Below are 7500 nucleotides of genomic sequence, written 5' to 3'. Positions count from 1 at the left end.
ATTCTCCTTCACTCTTAACTAGCATAGGATGCACCCAAAATCTCCTCCCTCTTCCTCATCCAGCGCTATGGCTATACCCGCTAATTCTAGAGGCGAAAAATCACACATGGTTCACCAATGCCAACACAAAACAAACTGAGCTCAGGAGAGCTTGAGCGGCATATGTGAACACACCAGTAAAATGAGCTGAGTGAGAGCTTGACCGTGACTTGGGCGTGAGCGTGAGTGTCAGGTGTGAATCAGCCCTAAGGTGCCAAGGTGCTCTGATAGCACTAACCCCTAGGGTGAGTCCAGAACAAAAAGGATCGATCTATCAGTGTTTTAGTCATCAGCATTCAAAAATGTCTTAAAGGGATTTCTTCAACAATATTTAAATACATATACATTACGAATAAGCAAAGAGGTACCTCTATAAAACAATTTCAAAATAACAACATGTATCCGATCAAGAGAAGAGAATCTACTTCAGCATTACCTAAATTTCACAGTATGTAACTAATCCAGAAAAGAAAACAATGTTTACCAGCATTTTCAATTAGAAAAATATCACCAGACAAATATAGACAGGCTTCTCCATGAGACTCTCGAGACATAAATTTACAGCCAAGTTTCTATGTTAACATGGCATCTTATAGCCAAGGCTGTAATTATACTAATCATTAAAATGTGGAGTGGATTTATTTGGCGAAACAGGTACCTGTGTAGTGAAATAGAAGGGAAATATAATTGTAAAAATAGAATTGATAGAACGAAAAACTATTTTGTTACTTTTGCAACGACTGTGTAAATATACATATATATATATATATATATATATATATATATATATATATATATATATATATATGTGTGTGTGTGTATATATATATATATATATATATATATATATATATATATATATATATATATATATATGTGTGTGTGTATATATATATATATATATATATATATATATATATGTATATATGTATATATATATATATATATATATATATATATATATATATATATACAGTATATATATAAATAAATGATATATATATATATATATATATATATATATATATATATATATATATATACTGTATATATATATATATATATATATATATATATATATATATATATATACATATATATATTTCTCTGGTGAAATCTGCATTAAATGAAAAATCCCCTTGAGACATCTACGTGTTTCCTATAAGAATCCCCGTATTTACATAATATATTCAGGTTTTCCGGAGTGAGCCCCTGGTTAAAGAAAGGGCATTTATTCCATTTCATTTATTTCATCACTGCAGAACTGTTTCGACAATACTAAGACGATATGATGACCCTGATAGCAGAACAATGTTCACCACCTGACCTGTTGTGGTGCATGCGTTATCTGTGTGGGTATACTGTATATGTGACTACTGTATATTCATGCATATACTCAGTCAATTTCCTTTTTTTAATCTTCATAGGATCTGTGAAATTTCTGAAATATTTCAATTAGAAAATTTCTAATTTTTAATATTCTTACAATCTTTGAAATATATTTAAGAGTATTAATAGTAATCTTAGTTAAACCCTTATATATATAAAAGTAACTAATACTAAAATTAATAAATAAGTACTTAATAAAGACAAAGTATTGTCGAAATAGTGCTGTAGTGATAAAATAAATATAAGTGAAAGACGACCTTTTTTAACTAAAGATTCACGCCGCTGAATCGAAAGAAACTACGTAAATATCAGTATTCCTGTGTAAGCAGTTGGGGCCACTAAGGCCATTGCCTAAAATGTATATACAGTATATATACACACAAATTATGCATCAGAAATTTGGAGCCTTAGAATATTAGCTAGTTACAACTCAGAGAGCTATAGAAAGAATAACGATGGGAATGACAATAAGAGATAGAAAATGAGCAACATGGATGCGAGCGCAAACTAAAGTAGAGGATATTCTAACAACATATAAGAAAAAGAAATTCACATAGGCAGAACATATAATGAGAATTACAGATAATAGATGAACATCAAGAATAACAAAATTGGTCCCTAGAGACTGCAAAAGAAACAGATCAAGGAAGAGAATACGATGGATTGACGAATTAAGAAAGTTTGCGGATCTGGACTGGTATAAAATGACATTTTTGCACTAATTTTATGCAAATCGGATAAAAATTTACTACAAAATAGCAAAGAGACGTTTTTAACCTGTTTATGACCTTGACCTTGTATCATCTTATATATCACAAGACAGGCAATTGAATTATGCACATATTGGCAATAGTTTCTTGCAAACTAGATAAAAATTGACCACGATATAGCAAAATTTCATTTTTCATCTTTTTGTGACCTTGATCATGTGTATATCACGAGATATGCAATTGAATTATACACATTTTAACACTAGTTTCATACAAATCGGATAACAATTTACCACGATATGACAAAAAGAATTTCTTTTACCTTGACCTTTGACCCAATCACTCCCAAATCACAGGCTAGGCAACTGAAATATGCCCATTTTGGCTACAGTTTAAAGCAAATTGGATAAAAATTAACCACGATATAGCAAAAAGACGTTTTTTACCTTTTCGTTACCTTAACCTTTCACACAATCACTTCCAGAATCTAATCAAATTTCGTTACCTTAACCTTTGACACAACAACTTCCAGAACCTAATCAAATTGACCTTGGATAATGGTCAATCATCCCACCAAATTTCCCGGGATTCGGTCGCATACTTTCTGAGTTATGCTAATTACAAATAAATAAATATAAATAAATGAATAAACGGCTATAAGACATAACCTTCTGGTGAATGTAATAAATAAACGCCTTTCAAAACATCCTTCTGGTAAAGGTAATATTTAAACGCCTATCAAAACAACCTTCTGGTGAAGGTAATAAATAAACACGTCTATCAAAACGCTCTCCTGGTGAAGGTAATAAATAAACGCCTATCTAAACAACCTTCTGTTGAAGGTAATAAATAAACACGTCTATCAAAACACCCTTCTGGTGAAGGTAATAAATAAACGCCTACCAAAACAACCTTCTGGTGAAGTTAATAAATAAACACGCCAATCAATACAACCTTCTGGTGAAGGTAATAAATAAACACGCCTATCAAAACAACCTTCTGGTGAAGGTAATAAATAAACGCCTATCAAAGCAACATTCTGGTGTAGGTAATACACACGCCTATCAAAACATCCTTCTGGTGAAGGTAAATAAACACGCCTATCAAAACAACCTTCTGGTGGTAATAGATAAACGCCTATCAAACCAACCTTCTGGTGAAGGTAATAAATAAACACGCCTATCAAAACACCCTTATGGTGAAGGTGATAAATAAACGTCTATCAAAACAACCTTCTGGTGAAGGTAATAAATAAACACGTCCATCAAAACACCCTTCTGGTGAAGGTAATAAATAAACGCCTATCAAAACAACCTTCTGGTGAAGGTAATAAATAAACACGCCAATCAAATTAAACTTCTAGTGAAGGTATCAAATAAACACGCCTATCAAAATAACATTCTGGTGAAGGTAATAAATAAATTCCTATCAAAACAACCTTCTGGTGAAGGTAATAAATAAACGCCTATCAAAACAACTTTCTGGTGAAGGTAATAAATAAACACGCCTATCAAAACACCCTTCAGGTGAAGGTAATAAATATATGCCTATCAAAACATCCTTCTGGTGAAGGTAATAAATAAATGCCTATCAAAACAACCTCCTGGTGAAGGTAATAAATAAACGCCTATCAAAACAACCTTCTGGTGAAGGTAATAAATAAACGCTATCAAAAAAACCTTCTGGTGAAGGTAATAAACACCAATCAAAACAACCTCCTGGTAAAGGTAATAAATAAACGCCTATCAAAACAACCTTCTGGTGAAGGTAATAAATAAACGCCTATCAAAACAACCTTCTGGTGAAGGTAATAAATGAACACCAATCAAAACAACGTTCTGGTGAAGTTAATCAACGAATTCCAAATGAGATTCCATAGAAAATTATTTATCTAAACCATTTCCAGGAGGTTTAAATGAGATTCACTGAAATGTGAAGAAATGTCGGAACAAGCGAAATGTATATATTAATACCACAATATATTTTATACCTCTGATTTTAAAACTGAGCTGTCTGGGCCTAATTTGTTTTCCTTTCAACCTTGCCCTATTGAAGAATTATGTATGACTGAATGTGAATAGAATATGATTGCAAAATTCAGTGTTATGGAAATTAGATCGCAATATAGAATGCCCAGAGCATTTTTCTTTCTAGTTCTTTATCCAGATTTTTTTTAATGTGAAAGGCAACGAAAATAGCTATTTATGTTTGAGAGAACATCTTCAAGATGAAGATGTATCGAAGGTTATATGGTCTCCACTCAACGTAGAAGAACTAGTTATAAAGTACAGTATATACCACGAATGAGAGCGATGTTGAACACCTAGCAAAGTCTAAGCAATGCAAATAGAAAACGGTTACTGGTTATGTTAAACTAAAATAAATGTCATGTATTAATTGGGGGGAAAAAGGCCAAGCAATTGACAAAAAACAACATAGGAAAACAGTTTAAAGCAAAACATACCCAAGGGCATATCGATTACTAAATAAAAAACGAAGGGGATACATATGGCAACAGCAGACGTTATAAAAAAAAATCTGATACAAGACAATTACGATAAATTATTCACAATGAGAAGTAAATTCCCTTCATCCTTCTATCTACGAATAAAGGTATGAAAAAAAACCTTATCAGTTGTAATTATTAAACCTACTTCTGACAAAAATAAAGTTCTAATCTTACTAATAGAATAGTAATAATAAACCCAATAACAGTTAAGAGAAATACCACCTTCATTCACAATGATAACTTAAAATACGTAAATGAGATATTTCTGATGAATTATATATATATATATATATATATATATATATATATATATATATATATATATATATATATATATATATATATATATATATATACAAAATCAAGCAAAGGCCTATGAAATAAACGGAAAAAAAATGAAACAGAAAAGAGTAGGTCTATGGCGTAGACTAATAATGTGATAAGGATGCAGGACCTCATACGAAATATCTGATGAATTATATATATAAAAAAAATCAAGCAAAGGCCTATGAAATAAACGGAAAAAAAATCAAACAAAAATCTAGGTCTATGGCGTAGAGTCCCGTAGACTAATAATGTGATAAGGATGCAGGACCCAATACGAAACACATTTATAAAAGGAACCTTCATCCTACATACAACTCGGTAAAATATATGAAATGAAATGCAGATCAAGAGTACATCATAACCATTTTACAACGGTAACTCCAACGGCTATATTGTAAGTGCTTCATAAATCGAAAAAAAAAAATCAGTAAAATAAAAAGTTGAATATGGAAATAGCAAATTGAATATATAAACGCAGACAACAGGAAAATACAGAAATAAATCCTTATCTCTAATACATAATTATTCAAAATTTCCTGGCACAATGTTATAGCCTATTGGTATACATTGGAAAACACTATTACTAAAGTGCTATAATAATGACTTCAAAATTACTTTACGATTTACTTCAAGATGGAAAAATTAAATTACGAGTTACTTTGATATTATTTGTCAATATATCGATAAAAGTTAAGAACTACATCACTCTATGATGATAACACTGTTAACGCTGGAAGCATTTAATAGCTTGTTTTACATTAGAGGATAGCCCTTAGCCGCCTAACAATGTACATATTCCTGCATACACTTATTAAAATCAATGGTAAACATGAAATATTCCCCCGTTCTTCCAAATATTAAAAACTTTGCAGCAAACTTAAAAAAAAAGATAACAATATAAGAGCACAAGAGAACAAAAGTAAGTGTTAACACTCACCAAGTGTACATCAACTTGACATTGCTGCCCACCGGGAAAATTTTGGGCGGGAATTTCGTTTTCACTCGTTCAAATCGACAATAATCCACACGTTGTGCGTTTTAATGAGCATTTTCCACCACCGACGAAATCACGATATATTAACGAATCACAGTTATCAGTCCTGTCACCGAACAATACGTAAAACACGCGAAAATATTGAAATAAGAACGCACGAAGAAGAACACGCACGAATCAAAGAAGTTTCACGGCGTCCTAAGTTGTAAACATTGCAAGCTGAGAATGCGAAACGTTCGCTGATTGGTTGTGCGGAGAATGTTAAACGTTCGCTGATTGGTTGTCAGTTTTCCTCGGCCATTCCCATTGGTCCATCGAGTCTATCGGGTATCTTATCGTCGTCATTATTAGCCGCTTGATTTATCCCGCCTTGAAAGAATACATGAGTGCTGGTACTTTTGAGAATTAGAGTTTTTATGAAGAGTTTTTATCAATTATTATGATTAAGCACTTATATACGAATGGGATGATTCGTGAGACCTCTTATAACAAATAATGATCAGTTTTATGGGTAATGATAAAGTATTTACATTACGCCACGTTAAATTTTAAAATGGGTTAAATATTTTAAACTGGCATAGACAGTAGCATTCAGTTTTGAACCTGGTAGGCAGATGACTTTGGTAGGTGCAACCGAGAATATAAAGGGCACGGACTAACAGCTTCTTTCTTTTAGAATATTTTATGCTTTAGTAAAAGTCTTTAAGGCTTTATTCTTCGTAATTAGTAGTTCTTGTAGAAGCTGTCGGCCTATATTCCCGTGGTGATGACGTCAACTTCAAAAGGGCGTTCCAGGTATAAAAAGAAAATAGAATATTTACCACACCAAACCTAACTCAGCCGTGCTTGGGAGGGCCAGGGATTATATATCGATGTAGTTTCATGTGTATGTATGTATGTATGTACAGTATCTAAGTATGTATACACATATACATACATATTTTCCCTGTTGGAGCCCTTGGGCTTAAACCATCTTGCTTTTCCAACTAGGGTTATAACTTAGCTTGTAATAATAATAATAATAATAATAATAATAAATGTGTGAATGTGTTTGCACTTGAGTTCGGTTGATATATATTACTAGCCATACTTGCATGTGAACAGCTATTCTAATTATGGTGTACATTTCATTGTAATTTCAAACTTCAGCGTATAATGAAAAAAAAACGCGAAAATTCTTTTATACAAAAACGAGACGAAAATAAAAAGATGAAATCTGACTTACTTTTCCACTCATTTCCCTCATTTGTTCTTTCTTATATATTAAGTATTTTCCCAATTAATATATTGCATCTATGTCAGATATAACTATTAACCGTTTTCTACTTCGCCCTTCAGGTTCAGGTTCACGTTCAGGCTCTGAGGTGAGGCATAGCCTTTACAACGGCGCCTCTAACGTTTATCTTCTTGTACTGTTTTGTCTTTTCTTCCACATTAGATTTAAAACTTCTTTTTTCTTTTCTATATTTGTTTCACTAAATAAAAATAATCCTACTATTTTCTGTAGGTCTTCGTAGTATGGTTGTTGTAAC

At 32.0% G+C, this 7500-nt stretch overlaps 1 protein-coding gene across 1 annotated transcript in view; it reads left to right on the top strand.

Annotated features, from left to right (window-relative positions):
• LOC137624762 (uncharacterized) overlaps positions 1-7500 on the top strand; it is a 161093-nt gene that overhangs the window by 148251 nt on the left and 5342 nt on the right. The window lies entirely within an intron of this gene.

This window comes from Palaemon carinicauda, chromosome 31 (assembly GCF_036898095.1).
Source record: "Palaemon carinicauda isolate YSFRI2023 chromosome 31, ASM3689809v2, whole genome shotgun sequence".
NCBI lineage: Eukaryota > Metazoa > Arthropoda > Malacostraca > Decapoda > Palaemonidae > Palaemon > Palaemon carinicauda.
This window is presented reverse-complemented; position numbering and strand designations above follow the sequence as displayed.